The following is a 22994-nucleotide window of genomic DNA, read 5'->3' as shown; positions in this document are numbered from 1 at the left end:
TCCGGGCTGTATGCCCCTCCAACGATCAGTGGCTATGTTTTGGATGTCATGCCACAGACCACCTACTGAACAGCTGTCCCAAAAACGGCTTCGGCACAAGAGACCACGCCTCTCCTGCACCAACAAGAGGAAGAGGAAAACGACAAAGGACGGGGACCAAGGGTCCTTCGGGCCGTCCATCAGACCCGCCAGGACTGGGGACAGAAGTGCCAAGGAGTCAATCGGCACGCCCCGGCCCAGGGTCGGGGAAGCTAGTCAGTGCCCCAGCCAACAGTAAGGGATACCCCCTGGTCAGAGAGCGCGGCTTCCCAGGGAGTGCCTGAGGGGGTTTGGGAGGTAGAGCAACCGCCTCTCACCACGGCTCCCGCACATGAGAGTAGGAATGCGATCCCCGTTTTTAGAGTAGAGTTGGGATCGTGTGTGGAACGCACTCTGCTTGATTCCGGGGCCAGCGTATCCCTTATGGAAGACCATCTGGTGACAGACGCCATCCATACATCGAAGGAGTGCCTGGTGTTAAACATGGCTGGTAGTCACAAACCGATGACCAGACAACAATTCAACCTTCAGGGTCGAGAAGTGACCCATGCCTTCTATGTCATCCCGACATTAAATATAGGGGATATTTCCATTATCCTCAGGATTGATTTCATCAAGGAGAAGTAAGTGACTGTATGGGGGCCCGATGGGGTGGGGGGGGGGTGGATTAGAAGTGAGGTGGAAAGTGGGACCAGGGGAAGAGACAGAGATACCCGTTATGGGGGAAACGCGACCTCGAGTTAGGGTCGGCCTTACTGCTAAGGGAATAGCAGGGGCGGTTCCTGCCGGGCCAGAGACAGGTGAAATAATCCCCCCTCCACTTTTTACTCCCTATCAGTGGCACCTGCACCGGAAATGCACGAAGGCGATCTAGTGTACGTAAAACCACATCAAAAGTGGCAGGATTTCATGTCTCCAGGAGTCACCACCATCACCAAAGGAAAGGTCAAAATTCACTTTATAAATGTAATTACCCAGTTGTTCCACTTAGGCACTGAGTCAGTCTGCGACCTTGAGTTATGCTCGCTTGTGAAAGCCAAACAAACACTGGTGGCGTTGTCTTTCCATGGTCAAGGTCACGGTGGGGACAGGCTGAGAAAGCTCCGTCAAACCGTTGTTGGAGCGACCCCAATTAATTATCACAAAGGTTAGGAAATATTGTAGAGAATTTTGCAGACGTAATTGCAGTTGGAGATGAACCCCCAGGGAGAACTACTAAGTTTCCATTTAACTTCGAGACTGGCAGTCACCCCCCCAATTCGTTCCAAACCTTATAGGACTCCCGTGTGTCATTTAGAGGCATTTGAAAGAGAAATTAATAAATTAAAAGAGCAAGGTACGATTCGAGAAAGCGAGTTCCCCTGGGCCTCTCCAATTGTGATGGATCGTAAGAAGGATGGTTTTCTTCGATTATGTGTAGATTATAGGAGGATAAATGCTGTTACCAAGGATACCGCATACCCCTGGCCCTCTATCGAGGAACTGTTGCTTAAAGTCAGAGAAAGCAGGTTTTTTTACTACGTTAGATTTAAAGTCTGGGTATCACTAAATTTCCTCAAATGACGAAAGTAAAGAGAAAACTGCCTTTATAGCAAAAGATCAATTGTTTGAGTATAATTATCTCCTTTTCGGATTGAAGAATGCTCCTGCCCATTTTTTCTCGTGTGATGATGTCCGTACTGGCTTCATTATTAGGGCACAGTGTCTTTGTCTACCTGGAGGACATTATTGTAATTGGGACTACGGCAGACGAGCATGAAAAAAAAATCTTATACAAGTGTTAGAAGCCTTTAGATGTCAGGGGATGAAGATCAATTTAGACAAATGTAAATTACGCTAAGGAAATAGCCAGTTTTATCGGGCTCGCTAGGTATTACCGTAAGTTTATACAGAACTTTGGTCACATAGCACGACTGCTGGATTCATTGAGGAAGCGACCCGAATTTCAGTGGAGAGAAAGAGAGAAAGCTGCTTTTCAGACATTAAAGAATGAACGAGCGACGAACTGTTGGGCTTATCCAAGGTTCGACTGGGAGTTATAGGTAACGACCGACACGAGTCAGATCACGATCGGGGGAGTCATTTCTCAAGTTGATGATAAAGGGAATGAGAGGCCTATTTGTTTCGCTTCACGAACTTTAAAGGGACCAGAGGTTAGATACAGTACCTTCGATAGAGAGGCATTGGCACTTCTATGGTTGCTGGAGAGACACCACTACTTTTTCGCTTGGGCATAAAGTTAAAATAAATACGGATCACCAGCCGTTGCAGGATTTATCGAAAATTTGGGAGTTAAATACTCGACAAGATCGATGGATTGAGTGGTTGTTAGAGTTTGATATTGCGAATTTCGAGCATATTGCGGTTAAGTCAGATAAGGTAGCAGATGCTCTCTCCAGGACCGCCATAGCGGCAGTAACAACTAGGTCTGTAAAGCGAAAGGAAAAACAACAGGGGGGGGGAGGTTTCAGGTTCAAATACACCTGTGGGAGAAGCGCATAGAATACGGGAAGATCTTGGCAACTCCAGTGAGAAAGAGAGATAGAGAGGACGAGGGTAGTCCGGACAATGTAAGTGCTGGGAGTTCCTTGTGGGGGAACTCAAGAGCGAATGCCCCGTGAACGAGTGTGTGGTTGATTTGTGTAGCTGAAGTGTGAGTGAGCTTATTGCGGGACAAAAGTCCGAAGCTTGGATTGGACAGGTCAAGGATTGTGTGAGGGGTGTGAGTAGCAAGTTCCTGGATTTCTTGCGCATGCAAAGGGATGTGTTCTTCATCGAAGACGATATCCTATTTTGTAAATAGTAGAAAAGACTGGGGGATATCTGATCTCGCATTGTTCTTCCATCCTCTTTGATAGAGAAAGCCATCCATGTAATCCACGTAAGTCCTTACGCAGGACATGTAGGTATAGAGAGGTCCCTGAGAAGGGCCAGAGAGTCATTATTTTGGTTAGGGATGATGAAAGACATTGTTAGATTTATTGATAAGTGCCATGTGTGTAACACTATGTGGAACCACAACCATGTGATCCCGAAGGCCAGAACATGGTTAGTAGTGCCTGTTAAGTTTAATAAGAATGGATATGGACATCCTGGGTCCATTTCCTCCCCGGTGACGGGTAGTTTAAGTACGTGTGTGTGTTTGTAGATGCATTCACACGCTTCACACACACGTATGCAATGGTGAACAAAACCACAGTTTCGGTTGCGAAGGCATTGTGTTCCTTCATTGTGAGGTTCGGATGTCCACGTACCTTGATAAGTGACAATGGCAGAGATTTTGTGAATGAAGTGTGCAAAGGGGTAACCAAGATCATGAAAATAGATCATTTCACTATTGCCTATTATCGGCCATCAGCAAATGGGCTCGTCGAGTCCCATAACCGAGGGGTGACAAATATTTTAAAGTATCTTGTGGGAGACAATCCAAACCAGTGGGTGGAAATGTTGCCGTGGGCGGAGTTCGCCCTAAACACGGCATATAACTGCTCCATCAGAGATACCCCTCTTTTTGTAGTTTTTGGGCAGGACCCCGTGCTGCCATATACCGTTATCATGGACCCCCACACATTGCCATTATACAGCACAGAACAATACCGGGTGATGATGTGTAATTTGGCTCGGAGAGTGTTTCAGTTAACCCAGAGGTACTTACTGAGGGCCAATGAGAAGTATCAGATGAGATACGATCAGCGTTTCCGATTGCAAACGTCTGATGTACAGATAGGGGACAGAATCTATCATAAAAGGTTGCAACCGAGAAAGCATAAAATGGAAGCCTCATATGTTGGACCGCATCGTGTAAAAGAAATTAAAACCGATACGTCGGTCATCCAACACATCTGGACTGGGGCCAAAGGAAAGAATCACCTTTCGCATATGCGCCCAGTCCGAGAGGATAACTTGGTGTGGCATTTAAATAAGCCGGGGTCACCCTGGGCTACCTGGCTACTTGTGAGAGGAAAGTGAGGAGGAGGCACAAGCCGGTGTCAGTGCCGTCCTTTGTGCACGAGAGAGTGTGAGAGGACATGGGCCATGAAATGAAGGTGTCTGACACCAGGTGATTGAGGTCATAAAATCAGGTTTATTTTGTGTATGTTCACTCCAAGTGTTTTGTGAAAAGATGTGTTAAGTTTTGTTTTCATTTTTGTTTTTGTTCTAAGCACATCAGGAGTATACCATATGCCATACTGAGACGTTTCTATTGTATTTACGGTTATGTTGAAATCAACTCAAATTTCGTTACTCTATGTTGATACTAATTTTGCTGTTACCAATGTTTTTATGTATGTTTTCAATGTTGTTGTGCTGTATTAAAAAATTTCATTTATCTCTGTTGAGGATTTTAGTGCTGTTACAGGTAATTGCTAATCATGGGTTGAAAATTGAACATCATTACTAATCCTTCGATTTTTAGTTACAGTAGAAATAATATTGCTCAGTTATTGATAAGTATTTTTTTTTATTATTCACTGTTTGAATTTGCTCCTTGTTGTAGTGCCACGAATGTGTTAGAAATGGTTTTCTTGCGGTTTTAAAGGTGTCAAACGAGTGTTGGGATTGTAAGTTATTTGTTTTATTTTGTTTTTTTTTAATATTATTTTCTTTGTTTTTTGTATGTAATTATTTGTCGGTTCATATAAAAATTTTGTTGCATTGAAGCAACTGTTGGTAACACATATGATTATTGTTCTGATTTTGAGCTCCAAATTTCGGTGATGATGTATCTAAACCTGAATTTTGTGTTTCTGTATGACCTATTGTGGGCGTGACATTCATCTTTGTGTAACTTGCAATTGTAACACGCCAACCGGCCCTATGATTTTAGTTTTAATTTTTGCATGCAGCCGAAGACAATGGTACTCAAACGGCAATGTAAAGAGGAAAAAAGTGGGGAAAGAAAGTTTTTTATTGTTAGTGAGAAAAAAATTGAAAAGTTTTGAAAGAAATCAGAAAAAAATTAATGTGAATTTTACGGGATGTAAAATCTGAGGGGGGAGTGATGAACTGATCGTAGATATGGTGGCCGTTACTGGGCGGGGTAAATGTCAACGTATTCTTTCTCTTTGTCAGAGGAATGATGGTTAGGTTGAGGTTTGACACTTACAAAAAGGACGGTTATAGGTTAGCTTGGGTTTAGCGTCACCAACCTTCTCCTTATTGGTTGTTATGAGACTTTCGGGTCAAACAACCAATCATTGATCAGGCATCGCAACGCCAATGTATGGGCGCTTGGGTAAAAGCCCCATAGGACAGGCAGTCTAATTTCGGAGGCCCATAGAGGTGTTACGCAAGGAAGGGAGGTACCAACGTGTGTCGAACCGAGTTCCATTTTTCTTAGGGCTTTTTCTTAGTAACGTAAGGTAAATATAATTAAGGGCGCCATTGTAAACTTGAGAGAATATAGTCTGTGTAAAACGATCAACTTGGCTATTATTTGTGCATGAAATCCCCTCCATTAGTGTTTTCCTAAATTGATCGAACCCCAATGCGACCCAGATTGGGTCATATATATATATATATATATGTGTGTTTGTATATATATATATATATATATGTATGTGTGTGTATATATATATATATATATATATATATATATATATATATATGATAAATTTTGCACATTTTTACGTGTTTTTCATATTCAAATAAGCCATATATATTTTTGATACATTAATGTCTGGATTCTCTTAACGACCTCGGGATCAGAGCCCCAGGCGAAATCACACAAAGACAAGAGCTTGGCTCCGGCCGGGAATCGAACCCTGGTCGGCAAGCTTGTATAGACAGTGACTAAGCCACTTGGCCACGTGGCCAAGTGGCTTAGTCAGCGATAGGTGAAAACCCCGCAAGTAGGTTCCCTTCCTATTTTTGGAATACGTACATTTTTTTGTGTACATGTACATGTGTATATAATAACAATAAGTGTATAGTAACCCTATAAATACATATGTTATCATTAGAACATTAAAGAATCATGTAAATAAATATTGATAATATAAATTATATACTGTACATAAAATAAAGTATTGTACTTTATAAATACAGTTTGTTCCGTAACCGAAATACAAACCACGCTATTTACATTGGGTTTACCTTTTAGCGCAGCTGAAATGGCGAGCCATTAGAATTTAACGAGGGTGTATTACCCGCGCTAGTTAGCAGGGGGGTAGGGGAATGGTAGCTAGCTACCCCTCCCCCCCTCCCCACTCACACACCGGTGAAGCTCACTTTCACTTTTGGCTCGGACTGGGACAGACGTCTCTGTCTTTGTCCTCGCTTGGCAGCCATTGTTTGTTTTGTCTTTACTTAATCACTTAGTTTTCATTTACTCAATATATATGTAAACATTTTTTCATGTTTGTATATATATTTGAGTATAGAAATCAGTAAGTTTCCTTTTCAGAGTTGTGTGTGTAGTGTACGATATCTCCGTGGAGTCCTCGGCAGTTAGGCCACCACGGCGTAATTTTATGGGTTGCGATCGAGTTTGACTTCGGTCTTTCTCTCTCTCTCTCTCTTGAGGTCGTTCACCCTTTTTTCTACGCTTTACTACGCCCCTTGTAGCTTCCTTCCCGTGTGGGGGGGTTGGTACTCCGCACGTTTTGTCTCAATTAGTTTATGAATCTAATTGTAGTTGTTAATTTTTCAGCTTGTAGAACGATTCCTTTCGGGGTTTTCGTTCTTTCTTTAGTGTTCATTCATTTTTAAATTACATAATTACATAGTTTCATAATTATAATTGTTATAATTCTGTTTTGGTTACAGCTCTCCTTCCGTGAGTGTAAGTGGTTGTGAGGGCACGTGCCTGTTGTGTAATTCTTGTTTCCTTTCCCTCGGGATTCCTCTTCGGAGCCTTCCCGGGCGAATGAATGTGTACTAATGATTTTTGTTTTATTTTTTCACAGTTACCGATCTAGTTCGTTTCTGTAATATGGCAATGGTGTGAGCCGGCCTGGGGATTCGGCTGTTGCTGCCTCCCCTTTGGATTTTCGTCAGGGGCGTGTCTCCTTCTACTGGAAGTACTCCCGTGACGATTGACAGCTCTCCAGTTCATTTTAGAACTCTCAGGAGGCTTGCCTCCTTGGATGGGTAACTTTCCTTCCGAGGGAAGTTTCTCCTGTCCAGGCTTGAGTTTTTCTCCTTTTGGGGGGTTCTTTTCTTGCCTTTTTTTCGTGCAACTATGCTCTTGGTGCTGAGCGGTCTCACCTGCAGTTTCGCTCAAGGGGCTGGGCAACTGCAGGAGCCCCTCTTCGGAGGATTGCTCCTTTTAGGTCACTGGCTGATCAGTCTCTTCTACGAAGTGTTTCTCTTTCGTTCGCGAGAGAGTACACTCATAGAGACTCCTCTTTGGAGGATTCTTCTGCTGCTGTTGCTGTTGGCCTCCTTCGCCGTAAGGCTCACCGTCCGCCTCGTCGTAAGGGCCTCTCATCTCCCTATAAGGGTGCTAAGAGGCGCCTTTTTGAATCTCCGTTTGCAGCCTACAACTCCTTCTTCTTGATCTTCCGCCCCTGGTGCAGATGGACAGCAGTCTGACCTCGTCTTCCGACGGGCAACGGTCTTCCCGACGGACAATGGTCTTCCCGACGGACAACGGTCTTCCGACGGACATCAATCTCCCGGCGGACAGGCAACGGTCTTCCGACGGACATCTGTCTCCCGACGGACAACGATCCCTTCGGGGCAAAGGGTTGCCTCCCACGGGGGTTCTTCCCTTGCGTGTCAGGGTTCCCCTGCGCGCCCTTCTGCTGTGTTCTCTCCTGCTCCTGCTCAGTGTTAGCGCACAGGCGCTCGCCTGATCATCAGCGCTTCCTGATCGCTAGCGTCTCTGCTGTTCCTGTTGGTTCCTGTTACGCGCCCTGTGCGCCCACATTCGCCCTCGCGATCTAGAACTTCGGTTCAGGTCTGGGTCAAGGACTCTTCTTCTATGCGCAGGCTTCCACGCGTTGCCTTCTGCTCGTCAGTGATCATCAGCTCGCCAGCGACCTTAGGCGCTTCAACGTTCACCTGCTCGCCAGCGATCTCCTACGCCTCAACGATCGCCATAGATCTGCCACGCGTGTCAGTTCCCCTGACCACCATCAGTAGCGATCTAGCGCTCGACTGCTGTGGATCACGATCTCCGGTAGCTGAGTCTTGCCGTAGATCTTCCTTCTGCTCGCCAGCGCTCACCTTTTCTTCTGTCCTTCTGTGCGCCAGCTTTCTTCATTTGCCAGCGCACATCTGCGCGCCCTTCTTTGCCACGCACCAATGGGCGCCAACGGTTTTCTGACCGTCTAGGATCGCCTGATTAACAGCTGGCTTCAGCGCTCACCTTCCTGATGCACCTGCGCGCCTTCTGTTAGCGCGATGCGCGCTAACCATCTCTAGTCTCTCTCGCGTTGGCAATCGCCTACGCACCCGCGCGATTCTTCATCTGCTCGCTAGCGTTTTGTCAACGCACCACCGCTCGCCAACGTGCCGTCGCTTGCCGACGCGCCGTCGCTTGCCGACGCGCCGTCGCGCCGTCGCTTGCCGACGCGCCGTCACTCTCCTGCGGGCTATCGCCTCGCCAGATCGCGCCATCGCTTGCCGACGCGCCATTGGTCTTCCGACTGCCCGCGTGCCTGCGCGGCCACACCCCCACGTTCCCGCGCGACCACACGCCCACGTGCCTGCACGACCACACGCCCACGTGCCTGCACGTCTACGCTCATGCGCGACCGCGCACATGCTCTCCAATGTTCGCGCGAACCGATGGGGTTCTGTTGCGCGAACCGACAGGGTTACGTCGCGCGAACCGACGGTGTACCGTCGCGCGAACCGACGGGGTTCCGTCGCACGAACCGACGGTGTTCCGTCGCGCGAACCGACGGTGTTCCGTCGCGCGAACCGACGGGGTTCCGTCGCGCGAATCGACGGGGTTCCGTCGCGCGAACCGACGGGGTTCCGTCGCGCGAACCGACGGGGTTCCGTCGCGCGAACCGACGGGGTTCCGTCGCGCGAACCGACGGGGGTTCCGTCGCGCGAACCGACGGGGTTCCGTCGCGCGAAGCGACGGGGTTCCGTCGCGCGAACCGACGGAACGGGGTCCCGTCGCGCGAACCGACGGAACGGGGGTCCCGTCGCGCGAACCGACGGAACGGGGTCCCGTCGCGCGAACCGACGGAACGGGGGTCCCGTCGCGCGAACCGACGGGGGTTCCCGTCGCGCGAACCGACGGAACGGGGGTCCCGTCGCGCGAACCGACGGAACGGGGTCCCGTCGCGCGAACCGACGGAACGGGGGGTCCCGTCGCGCGAACCGACGGAACGGGTCCCGTCGCGCGAACCGACGGAACGGGGTCCCGTCGCGCGAACGTCGGCTTAATTCTTGCAGTATCCATTGCTCGCCTATGGGTTATCGCTCGCCTACTACCAGCTCTTGCCCTTCCTACCACGCTCGCCCTCCTTCTGCGCTCCTTCGCTCACCTTCGTTTGCGTTCCTGCGTGACCCCGCATGTGTGCTTCCACGTTCGCCCACGCGCAAATCATTGATTTACCATCGCGCGAGCTCCAGGGCGATTGCGACCACGATTCGCATTGGGGTTTTCGCAGCATGGCCAGCCTGGCGAGTCCTTCTGGAGCGTATTTCCAGAACACGGCCTCACCCCGTAAACGCAGAGCATGCCACATGCAAGAATAAGAAGAATCTTCAGGGAGGTCTGAGCAACACTCCTCTTTCCAGAACCTGGGTTAGCCCTTCCCCGTCATTCCCTGGAAGGTATTTTGGCGCGGGGCTTTCCGTTCGAGATTTCTCCATCGGCCAAGGGGTAACTGTTTACCCCCTCCTCTTCTCCATCTCGTGTAAGGGGCTTACCAGGTCCTTTCCCTCCTCGGTTATGGCCCGAGGTTTGGTTCAAGGAAGCTACAGGAAGGTCATGGGTACTTTCCTCTTCTCGGGCTCAAGCACCTTGGCGTCTCGTCGTTAAGTATCGAACTTGCGGGCAAGCTCGATGTTGGACCATCTGGACCCGCTGACCGAGGTCTTCCTTTCGGGTGTCTCATCCGTGGATGTCGACAACTTCAGACACCCTTCCATCCTTGAGAAGAGTTTGTTTGTGCCCAAGGACAGAGACATAGACAGCGGCTGTGCGGAGGAGGTCGACTTCCATTTTCACTCCTCCAAGGCGCTTTCTTCCGGACTCTGCAGGGCTCCAGCGCCTTTTTCTTTCAACCATATCGGCCTAAGTTATCGGACCGGCTACGACAACTGAGACAAGATGTCCAATTGCAGTTTCCTCCTGTCAGGAACAGATGGCACGGGAGGCTCCCCCGGGGGGCGGCATAGTCCTAGAGGGAGCAGCAGAGTTCACGAACTCTAGGATTGGCACCCCCCCCCCCCCCCCCCCCCCGCCCCTTGCAGGTTTCACGCTGGAAGGATGCCTACGGTTACTCATCCGGATGACAGCTTCCCGATGCCCATTCCCGCACGATCTCTGTGATCAGCCAAGGATATCGCGCCTGCCGTCTCTGTCAGCGAATTCAGTGTCTCTGAACCTCTATGCCATAGGGTCGGCAAGAGTTTGCCCGTTTGGGCAGAATGATCCATACTTTAGGAGAAGGTCCTCCATAGGATCATCGACGGCTTCACTCCCGGCTTCTTCAGTCGATCCTTTCTTTTAAGGGAGTATCTGAGACGGGAGTTCCGTAGTCGACCTCTCAGCCCTGATCAAGTTTGTCGAACAAACTTCATCCAGCGTGGAACAGCAGAATCGATCAGACTGATAACGAGGCGACAGGACTCCTTAAACCCTGGATCGGAAGGACGGGTACTTTCAGTTTCCATTCCATCCATCTTACAGGAAGCTCGTGGAATTCAGCCTAGTCTGCAGGTATTCCTGCCTAAGATGCAGTGTGGCGATCCCGCCGCGGCATCGCAGGTTTTTTTCCCCAGAGAACTCTCCCTGCTTTCCTCATGGCCGCTCAGGTGCAGGCTTCCGCCTCCTTCGCCTTTTGGAGGCCTGGTCAACTCCGGTAGGCTCGGGTTCGACCTTCTTCAGCGCCGGGACAAGCTTCCAGATGCTTACCATGAGTGGGGATTCATGGTATTTTGCTAGGAGCCATCTCTTCTTCTGCCTCAACATCTGGAGTATCTGGCCATGATATTGAGTCAACGGCCTTACCACGTTGGAAACCCCGCTTCTCGTCCGTCCAGCGGGGTTAAGCAACGTCGGTTCTGGTCAGTACTTGGATGGGTGACCACCTGGGGACGCCAGATTCTGTTGCCACCTCCTCCGAGCCTTCCCTTCAGTTGACTGTGGCAAGGCTGAGGAGAGTCGCAGTACCTGTTCTCAGTCAAGCAGAGCTTTCAGCCCTACCTTGGAACATTTCCTAGTTCTCCTTTCCTCATTGACCCGTCTATAGTTCCGAACGGTCGCCTCAGGATAAGTTCCATGTGGGGCGGTCCAAGTTCCGGTGGTTTCAGGCAACGATTAACCGGACTTTCTGGTCCTATGGGACCAGCGGAACGATTAGACCTGCAATGGGTGTTGATCTATGGAACCTCTTGATGGGAGTAGATATTCTCGTCCTTTCCCCACATTCTTGATGCTGTTCTCGGACTTGTCAAAGAAAAGGGGGGGGGGGGGGCATGTTCTAGTCCAGGCCTATGGTCAGGACCTGCAGGATACCTCTCCATCATTCAGGCAGGCTTAGGGGCTGTAGTCTGGCCCCTCTACAGATCCTACAGCTCCTGCCGAGTCGCTCCGTGCGCGTCGACTTCATGATTCTGGTGTGTTCTAACCAGCAGGGGACGCATTTTCACACCTTCACATCTTGCGGTAGAGATACCGAGATGATTGAGATACTCTCAATACCACCATCGGCTCTCTCATTCCAGGCAGAGGAATGTTCTCTCTGACTATCCGAGCAGAGCCTCGTAGAGAGAGTGTACCTGGGGGTCTTTGGCCTTGAGTAACCAGCAAGTCCTGGTCTGGGGGACCTGATCGCGACAGCTTGGAACCTCAAGCTTCCGCTGTTCTTCCCCCCAGTCTCAGACCCCGAGACTCTGGCAAGATGCATTCCGGTGATGGTGGGACAACTTCGACGCCTGCGTCTTCCCTCCTTTGTTGTCTGTTGAGAATGGGTCTCAACAAGACCAGGTTGTCTGTCAACCTTTCAATGGGAGAGCTCCACTGGGACTATGCGCAGAACGGTTTCCGGACCCTCTGCTTCCCCTGACAGAACTCCTGGGAGGGCTTCTCCCACGGCACAGACTACTCAAACAACCACACTGCAACATCTTTCACGAGCCGGGGCGTCGCTTCGGCTTCATGCCTGGAGACACTACGCCTCCTCCTCAAGAAGAGACAACCCGCTACAGTCGCGGTACGGAGGTCGCGTCATCTGCGATAGTCATCCGCAGGGGTCTTCCAGGCAAAGTGAAGAGTCTTCGGTGGTTGGTGCCGTGGGAGATATACCTCTTCCCTTGAGGCCTCTTCTCCAGCAATAACGATCTTATTGCCTTTCGGCGGGAGGAAACTCCTTTCCGCTCTCGGCAATGAAGCCTGTCGCTCAGCCTTTCCCTGACCTTCAGGCTTAAAGGAATAACTCTTTCCTTCCCGCTGGATCTTTCCTCGCTCATGCGAAGCTACGAACGTCCCTGCCCTAGTGGGAGTGAGACCTCCAACTTGGAGCATGGCTCGGAATTTTTGGTTCCTTAAGAGATCTTCTCAAGACCCTTTACGTCAGGCCTCTGATTGTATTCCGTCTTGGGTCTCCTGCTCACTCTGGCCGCGGCCAGTGTGTAAGCAATCTTCTTGGTCTCGTGCGACTCCGCCCTTTCTAAGGAAGGGGGGAAGGCAACATTCAGGTTCACTCCTGAGTTGTTGTCTAGACTCAGAATCTTGGGGTCCCGGCCCTTCGGTCCAATTCCTTCAAGATTTCCAGTCTCCATTCTGTATCTGATGTCCCAAAACCTTTTCCTTCTGGTCAGTAAGGAATTGAGGGGTTAGCTTTGGGAACAGCTGCAGTTTGTCCTCAGTTGCAGCCGATTTGGGAGCACAAGGAGGACACGGGGGAGAGTCACCAGTATACCTCTTCAGCTCGGACTCGAGGACATTCATCTCGACCTGTCTCCAGACCCTCCCCTGTCATGTCTCCCTACAGCACGATGTTGGATACATCGCAACGTCCCTCGCCTTCGAGTAATACTACTCTGTGACGCAGGTGCTACAAGCTGGAGTCTGGAAGCGTCTAATGACCTTCGCAGCCCGCTTCCTGCTGGGCGTGACCCACAGGAGTTTCGATACGTTTTCTATCGCTCTGTGGTGGCTACACAACAGCTGGTCTAACCTCAGGCTCCGTTTTGGACAGGTAGCAGAAGGTTGAGGGCATTGTTATCAGGTTTTAGTCTGCATGAACGAAAGAAGTATGTCTGGCCCTTACTTCTTTCTTCATCATCCCCTCTATGGGGAAGCAGCATCCTGGTCTCTGCATAGCTGACCTCGAACCTCTGCAGGTAAACCATGCTTCCTTGTGTTCCGAGTATTGAGTCAATACTGTCGCGTCCCCCATACCCTGACGAGGTGGTATTGGGAACGTCCTAACCCAGAGTTCCTTCTGGAACTCCAGGTCAACTGCCTAGGATGGGTCACACTTCTTCCTTCACACACAAGCTTATGTAGGCCACACGGTTCCTTGCGGAGCAAGGAACTTGTGAGGTGCAGGGACTCCTTTTCTCGAGTGCGACTCACTCGGATTCTGAGTCCCCGGGTAAAGCCAAAGCCAGTATAGCTGGGGACTTTCCACCCTACCTAAGGGGTAAGTCACCCAATGTAAATAGCGTGGTTTGTATTTCGGTTACGGAACAAATGACAAATTCGAAGATAATTTGTATTTTTCCTAACCATACAAACCTTAGCTATTTACACATATTTGCCCGCCAGCCCTGTCCCCCAAGACAAGTCCTACCTCTAAGTGAAAGTGAGCTTCACAGGTGCGTGAGAATTTAACGAGGGTGTATTACCCCCGCGCTATTTAGGGGGGGGGGTAGGGGAGGGGTAGCTAGCTACCACTCCCCTACCCCCCCGCTAAATAGCACGGGGGTAATACACCCTCGTTAAATTCTAATGGCTCGCCATTTCAGCTGCGCTAAAAGGTAAACCCAATGTAAATAGCTAAGGTTTGTATGGTTAGGAAAAATACAAATTATCTTCGAATTTGTCATATTTAATACATTACGTATACATTTACATCTATACGTAAATGATATATGAATATATAAATAGAGTGTAAGTATACATGTACATACATATGTATATATATATAGTGTATGTGCATACTGTAGATATGTTTTTAGAACTCATTTATTCGTATAACCTGATACGTAACTCACCTCTTGACAATGACGATGATCTTGGTAAATGACGATCTTGATAAATGACAATGAAACACCTGTGCAGTATCGTGGAGGTGAAAAAGATGAAGATGATTTACTGCACAGGTTAATGAGAGTTTTAGTGCTCCTCAGGTGACGCCTCATTGTCAGTTGATAGAGGTGGTGGATCGTCAACAACAGCTTCCGATAGAGCTGGAGAAACTATAGGAGGCGGCGTAGTGGCTTGGTGGGAAGCTTGAGAGGCAGGAGGAGGAGTATCTGATGCTTCTGCAAAAGGTTTTCGTCGCACTGGGTTCATCGTGATGGGAAGTTGTTGACGTTGTTTTTTTATCTGAGCAAAGATGCTCTTGTACAACGCCATTACACCATCAATACGGTTACTAAATTCGATGGCTCTGACCATATTATCATCGATTTCTTGCGCCCTTTGTTGCAAAGCTCTTGCAGGTTGTCCAAGGTAAGGTCACGTTCTTCAGCTTCGTCGTCATCGCCGACGTCGGCTGCCTCTTCTTCTTCCTCACTCGCTGATCTTGTCTTTTCGACAAGGTCCTCGTCGGTTAGGGGCTCCGAGTGGCACTCGATCAGTGAGTTGACGTCATCCGTCGTCATGTCAGAGAAACCTTCGTTGGCTACTAACCGTGCCAGCCTCACAGCCTTATCTACAGCAGAATGGTGAACTTCGTCAGGCGTAAATCCCTCATAGTCATGAACAACATCTGGCCACAATTTTTTCCAACTTGCATTCAATGTTTGCTGTTTCATCTCATTAAGAGCTTTCTGAATGTTGGCCAGGCACGTTGCAATGTTATATTCCCGCCAATATCTCTTGAAGCTGAAGTCCTCGTCGCCTTCGTTGATAGAGGAGATGAGGCCTTCCATTGTGGACCTCGTGTAGAGGGCCTTGAAGGCCTTAATGACCCCATGAATCATTAATTGTATGAGGGAAGTGGTGTTGGGGGCAGGAACTCCACTTAGACCCCATCATAATGGAGATCCGTTGCATGTCCTGCAGAGTCCATCAAGAGGAGGACCTTAAAGGGCAGCCCATTCTCCGTGAGGTACAGCTTCACCTGTGGGATAAAGCAGTTCACAAACCAGTCAAGTGTGAGGGCTTTGCTTATCCATGCCTTTTTATTACTCCTCCAGTAGACGGGCAGCAAGGCTTTGTTTTTGTTTTTCAAATCCCGAGGATTCAATGACTTGTAAATTAAGCTGGGCTTGAGCATGAAGCCCGCTGCATTCCTGCACATGAGGAGAGTGACGCGATCTTTGTAGGCCTTGAACCCTGGCTTCTTTACTTCGTTCTTGTAAAGGAACGTCCGGGATGGTATCCTCTTCCAGAAGTGGCCAGTCTCATCCATATTGAACACCTGCTCTGGGAGATGGCTACCTTCATTAATTAATTTCGGGAACTCATCCTCGACGTAACGAAGAGCTGCCTCTTGGTCTGCCAAGGCGGCCTCCCCATACAAAGGAATGCTGCGAAGGCCATACCTCCTCTTGAACCAGCTTTTACTGGCAACAAAACCACGTTTTTCTCGTGGGGCAGGATCATCTTTGTCGTCTTCATCACCTTAGTCATCTTCGTTCGATTTTCCTTCAGGAACTAGGCTATCATACAGGGTTTTGGCTTTGGTTCAGATCATGTTGGTATCGAGACTAACCTTCTTTTCCCGACAGTCCGATATCCACATTGATAATGCATTCTCCATTTGCACAGTTGTCTTATTACGAGGAGTCACAACGCGCTTAGTGTCCTTGGAGAACGTTATTGAGGCAGCTTTACGTATTTTCATTTCATCTTTTTTTTTGTAGCGAATCATTGATTCATTCACTCTGTAAATGTGGGCAACAGACGCATAGCTGCTACCTGCCTTAAGCATGTCCAATAATTTCACTTTCTCGGTCACCGTCATAATTTTTCTCTTCTTCTTGGGTTCATTAGAGGATGTAGAGGGTAGAGGACGTTTAGGAGTCATTTTCAAGGGCGTCACAAGCAGTATTTTACACTAAAAAACCACAAAAAATCAGCTCAAAGCTCCACGCAGCAAGATTAAGCAACACAAGCAAAGTGACAGAGAATAAAGAATGCGGTCTCCCTTCGCGGGGCACACAGCATGGAGAGATGCTGGGTAAAGTGTCTCGGTGACTCGGCCAATCAGCTTGCGAGATTCTGGAGCCAAATGGCCAGCGAATCAGACAGGTGGATTTTGAGTTGCGCGCCATCTCCATGTTGATACCTGATGTTCTACTGTACTCTCCCTGCCTTCTGCTAGCGCCTGCATAACCTTCGCACAATTTTTTCTAATTTTTGATGAATATTTTTGAAAATCCGCGATGCGCTGGGCACGCGAAACTTGAGCCATGAAATGGCAAGGGATTAATATATATATATATATATATATATATATATATATATATATATATATATATATATATATATATATATATATATATACATATATATATATATATATATATATATTTATATAATATGTATATATATAATATATATATATATATATATATATATATATACTGTGTATATATATATATATATATATATATATATATATATATATATATATATACTCTATATATATATATATTTATATTTGTATATATATTAACCCTTTTACCCCCAAAGGACGTACAGGTACGTTTCACAAAAGCCATCCCTTTACCCCCATGGACGTACCGGTACGTCCTTGCAAAAAAATGCTATAAAAATTTTTTTTCCATATTTTTGATAATTTTTTTTTTAAAATTCAGGCATTTTCCAAGAGAATGAGACCAACCTGCCATCTCTATGACAAAAATTAAGGCTGTTAGAGCAATTAAAAAAAAATATACTACAAAATGTGCTGGAAAAAAAATAACCCCCTGGGGGTTAAGGGTTGGAAATTTCCAAATAGCCTGGGGGTAAAAGGGTTAAATATATAAACATATATAAAACGGATTTTGAACGAAGGAAAAAATTATTTTTGGGTGAGGTAGCCTTGTCGTCCTGATGGAAGTTCCTTCATTAGTAGCTTCCTAGGTATATTTGACTACAGTGATATATCCCAGAGAATTTACCAAAGGTATCCAGAATTCTAACTCCTGGAGCGAATATCCCTTAAAATTTAAAAAGGGATATCGCGTAATATCAGAGGATGTATTCTTGACACGTCTCATTGTGGAGGATTAATTTTTTTTTTATTTTTTTTTTTTTTTTTGTTTGCCAAATCCTGAGAGAGAGAGAGAGAGAGAGAGAGAGAGAGAGAGAGAGAGAGAGAGAGAGAGAGAGAAGTAGTTAGTGTATCGATTGTTTGTAGTGAGAAAGACTGTTGGTATAAATGAGATTGAGGTTACGACAGTGGTGAATGTCTTGGGTGAATGGCTTTTTTGATTTGACTGCAGCAAGAGGCAGTAGTGTGAGTGCTGGATTTATTATTATATTTTTCTTACCAGCATTGGAAATGTTTTGATTATATTTCAAAAGTAAGTACAGTTTTGTTCATCTTTGCTTGTCGTGATTGTGAATGATAGAAACAATTTATTATTTATCTTTGATTATAGTGCGATAATTCAGTTAGTTAGGAGTGTTCATAAGTGTTTTTCTTTTTTTATTTTGGCAGGCCGTGATTCCTCCTTTGGAGAGATTGTTTTTGAATGCTGATGTATAGTTGCTGACCTGGCCTTGAATTGATTATATTTAGACTGCTCTTTGCATTGATCGCTTGTTGATGACCTGGATTGCGTTAATGAGCCTGATTTGATTGTTCTTGTGCTATAAAATTATGACGATGATGATGATGATGATAGTGCTGATATAGACTGCCAATCAAGTGAGGCAGGTGTAGCAGATTGCCACAAAATTATGTCTGCCACCGATTGTTGCGTCTGCCAGAGAGTTGTGGCACTGGCCTGGAAGGACTGTTGGCCCTTGTGTGGACAAAGAGGTCCACACATAAACAAATATTGGTATTGGTGTGCGGGTAATTTTAAGTTTGTTAGGGTTTTTATATGAATGGTGGTACGTTTTTTTGGTATATTTATGAAGTTGATGATTTGTCTTAAGTGTAATTATTTTGGTTGTGGGTGGTTTCTATGTTAAGCTTATTTTCCATGGAGAATTTTTTTGGTTTTAGTTTTAACAAATATAGGTGTAAGGTTATGTTTTGTTTTTTTTGTCCTTTGGTCTAAGAGTCTGGTTTTAGATAACGTCAGGGGAAAGTTTGTTTTGTTGAGACATTTGTCAGTAAGTAAGATTCAAGGATGTGGGGGTTGTTTTTTTTAACATCCCGCCACATCATAGCTATCTACACCCCTAATAACGCTTTCGCTTCGAGGGGAAAAGTTGCAAGAATATAGGAGAGTCGTTAAAAAGGCGACGCTCCTACCGTACTGTAAATAGTGCGCCAAATCGCCACCAAGCCATTCTTTGTAGCTTTGTAGGTGTTGCAGATACAGTACCATAGGGAGGGATTCATTATCCTTTTGTCAAAAAGAGAGTGGGTCCATCAGGACGACATGGCTACCTCACCTAAAAATAGATTTTTCGCTTCGCTCAAAATCCGTTTTTTGGGCTTAGACCATGTCGTCCCGATGGAAGTTTACCAGAGCATTAATGTATCTGTGGATTTTCATTAGTGCCGTTTATCTCAAGATAAATTTTTCCTTTTCGGTCTTATAGACCTAGAGACACTTGATGTTACCGTTATACATCAATCAGCTGATCATAAAATATGTCAGTGCTTCCTGCCCCCTACAGGGAAGAGTCTGGGCAGACTCTAGGAAAAAACCCGAGGATTGTGAGTTCAAGGAAACAATCTAGCAAGCAGTTTGTATATTAGTGTCATCATATACATAATTCATAGTTTGTACTTAGATGGTTTTGATCTGTGTAGGTTACTGATACCTCCCGGGTCTGGTTGTTAAAGAGACAGACAGGTTTATATACGTGTAGGAAACCTTAAATCAGTAAGATGAACAGTTTAGTACAATCAGTTCTTACCTGTTTGCTTGGAACAGTAGTAATCTTAGTTCCCAATATTTTCTTAAATATTAAAAGAATCAAGGATGCTCTGACTTTATTCTTAATCTAGAATGTTTGAGGCGAAAGACGCAAAGATTCCTTCTATTGTTTATTACAATAAAAATAGAAATCATAGTTGTATTCAATTACATATTACACTGAACAATTCTGCATAAAAGCATAAATAGTAATAACAGAAAATAAAATCAGTTTCACCTGAAAAGGAAACACCAACCACTCTATGGGAAATATAAAAATTTCACTATGTATTCTGTTGTTACTAGGAACACTGTGCATATAAGTATGCCTGGCACTTGTGTTAGTCTGTTATGCTTAAAGTCACATGTGTGAATAGAATAGTCTATAGTGTCATCACTAAACACAATACTAAACATGATATGCCTTGAGTCTATCATGTACACCCTTCACTAAAAGTCCCAAATAGTGCACTGTTCTTCGCAGTAATCAAGCGGCAGGATTTATTACACTGCCTGCCACCACCACATGAAATTTTATTTCCTGTAATTGCTTCGCGTAGTGTTTGAAGAATACTCTGGATGACTTCCATCCAGTATAAGTCCGAAGGCTTTCAAACGACATCGTCTGAAAGAAATTCAGAGACGAGGCAACTTTTCTCGGATCATGACCTGCGGGTGTACTGTCTGGATCCGCTCTGAGTATAAAATAGGTGATTTTCGCCCTTATCTGTTTCAAGGATAACATTGAACCGGAAGTCTCTCCCCTGAAAAGCTGACCTCCCTTAAAGTCTGAAGTTCTACAAAGATAGACCTTTAGGCATTCCACTGGGCAGAGGGATGCTTCTTCCTTCAGAGGGCAGATTCTCCAGGGACCCCATCTCTTAGTGGGCAGCTCGTTCTTGGCGAGAAACGTCGGGTCCGGAAAGAGGTTTAGTTCTCCGCTGTGTGTGAACTGAATGTGGCCATCATCCCTCGAGAGGGCCACTATTTCGCTAACTCTGGCTCCCGAGGCTAGTGCAAATAAGAATATCACCTTTTGAGTCAAGTCTTTCAGCGAACAATCTTCATTGTTCAGGGTTGATGCTAAGTGAAGAACCTTATCCAAAGACCATGAAATGGGCTTTTGAGGAGCTGCGGGCCGAAGTTTAGCGCAGGCTTTAGGAATCTTGTTGAAGATCTCATTGGAAAAGTCTACCTGGAAGGCGTAAAGCATTGGTCTGGCTCGGGCAGATTTACATGTAGTAATCATATTGGCTGCTAAACCTTGTTCATGAAGATGGATGAAGGACAAACAGAAATCCGTAGAAATCTCCTTAGGTTTCTTCGCCTTGATAAAGGCCACCCATTTCTTCCAGGAAGACTCATATTGTCTTCTTGTTGACTTTGACTTGTATTTTCAGAAGTTAATACTTTCCCTAGAAATCCCAAACTTTTTCTTGACCGCTAAGGCGAGAACATCATGAGATGAAGGTTCTGGGTTTTCTCTGATGAAGCTGAGACAGTCAATTTCTGCACTTGCTGAGTCAGAACTGGGTCCGGCAACGGGATCAGCTTCAGGCATAGTTCCGTTACTAAAGGGAACCAGACGCTGTTGGGCCACTTGTGGGCCACTATTGCTGCTGTCCCTCGAAAAGATCTCAGTTTGTCGAGGACTTTCAGCAGAAGGTTGGTTGGAGGGAATAGGTAGATCTTGGACCATCTGTTCCAATCTATGGACATTGCATCCATTGCTTCCGCTAGAGGATCCTCGTTCGGGGCTGCGTACCGGGGTAGCTTCTTGTTGTCGGTCTTTGCGAAGAGGTCTATCTGCAGTCCTGGGACTTTGCGTAATATGAAAGAGAATGATCTTGCGTCTAGGGACCATTCTGACTCTATCGGGTTGATCCTGGATAGAGCGTCCGCTGTCACATTGCGGAACCCTTGAAGGTGGAGTGCTGACAAGTGCCATCTCTTCTTCTCCGCTAGACGGAGGATGGCTAGTATCACTTGATTTATGTGAGGCGATCTCGAGCCTTGTCGGTTTAGGCATCTCATTATGACTTCGCTGTCTAGAACCAGACGGATGTGGATTGAGCAGCGAAGTTTCAGTTTCTTCAGAGAGAGAAAAACTGCCATGGCTTCCAGAAAATTGATGTGGAAGGTCTTGAAGAGGGGAGACCAGGTCCCTTGGACTTTCCGATGATGGGAGTGACCTCCCCACCCTTCTTTTGAGGCATCCGTGTGAACGGTGACTGATGGTGGAGGTGGTTGCAAAGGTACCTTGTTCTTTAGGTTCTTGGCCTCCGACCATGGCTTGAGCAGTGATCGCAGACGATTTGGTATCGGTCATTGTAGATCTCTTCGAGCGTTTGATGCCTATTTTCTCCAAACTCCTGATGCATCTTTTAATTGTGCTCTCAATACTGGATCTGTCACTGAGGCAAACTGGAGGGACCCCCAACACTCTCTCCTGTTGCCTTCTTGATATCCTGGCGGATTGAAGGAGTCTTTTGACAGATCCTGCTATCTCTTTAATCTTCTTTGACGGAAAGGAAAGGCAATGTGACTGCAAGTCCCAGTGGACGCCCAGCCACTGAAACTTTTGAGCTGAGATAGTCAAGACTTTTTCAAGTTGATCTTGAATCCTAAGTGTTCCAGGAACTGGATCACTTCCTTGGAGGCTTGCATGCACTCTTCCACGGATACTGCCCACACGAGCCAGTCATCCAGGTAGTCTACCACCTGGATTCTCTTTAGGCATAGTTGATGAATGACTGCATTTGCAAGCTTGGTGAATACCCTTGGAGCTATGTTCAGACCGAAGGGCATGGCTCTGAAAACGTACTTTCTTTTTTGTAGTTTGAATCCCAGGTAGGGGGAAACTTGACGGTTGATTGGAACATGCCAGTACGCATCCGTCATGTCTCTGGAGACTGTGTATGCCCGTTTGGGCAAAAGGGTTCTTATGTGTTGAAGCGTCAGCATTTTGAACTTGTAGTTCACTATGAACTTGTTGAGTGGTGATAAGTCCAGAATGACTCTGAGCTTTTCCGAGTCCTTCTTCGGAACACAAAATAGCCTTCCTTGGAATCTGATGGACTTCGCCTTCCTTATAACTCTTTTGTTCAGGAGTTCCTGAACATATTCTTCCAGTATGGGGGTTGAGTGTTGGAAGAATTGAGGGAAGTTTGGTGGAGCCTTGCTCCAACTCCACCCTAGTCCGTTCTTGATTAGGCTGTGGGCCCAGGGATCGAAGGTCCAACGAAGAGGAGAAGTCTCCCTCCTACCGGTAGCATCTCACTTTGAGTGCTGGTTGGAGGATTTACCTCCTTGGCCACGTCCACCTTTGTAGAGAATCCTCGAAAGGAGCCTCGAGACTTCGGCCTAAAGGTTGTTGACTGCCTTTCGAAGACTGGGGTGAACACAGGCGATTGGGTCGCCAGCGTTTGGGGCACCAGTTGGAAGGTGGTGGTTGGTTGTGCCACCATCTGGGGCACCGTGGCCATGGGAAGCTGTTGCTGTTTTGGCCGAGAGGGCACTCTTGGTCGTTTCGATTTATTCTTTGGCTGGGGACCTTCATCAGCGGAAGATTTTCTTTTAGAGGGCAAGCCCCACTTGGA

At 46.8% G+C, this 22994-nt stretch overlaps 1 protein-coding gene and 1 pseudogene across 1 annotated transcript in view; both read left to right on the top strand.

The window, feature by feature from the left end:
* Positions 1–22994, top strand: part of Coq3 (ubiquinone biosynthesis protein COQ3, mitochondrial) — a 671041-nt gene that overhangs the window by 307874 nt on the left and 340173 nt on the right. The gene's annotated exons all lie outside the window — the stretch shown is intronic.
* LOC137659259 (5S ribosomal RNA) lies at positions 11169–11287 on the top strand (annotated as a pseudogene).

The sequence above is a fragment of the Palaemon carinicauda genome, chromosome 1, assembly GCF_036898095.1.
Source record: "Palaemon carinicauda isolate YSFRI2023 chromosome 1, ASM3689809v2, whole genome shotgun sequence".
NCBI lineage: Eukaryota > Metazoa > Arthropoda > Malacostraca > Decapoda > Palaemonidae > Palaemon > Palaemon carinicauda.
The sequence above is the reverse complement of the archived record's forward strand: the minus strand, read 5'-3'. Positions and strand labels throughout refer to the sequence as shown.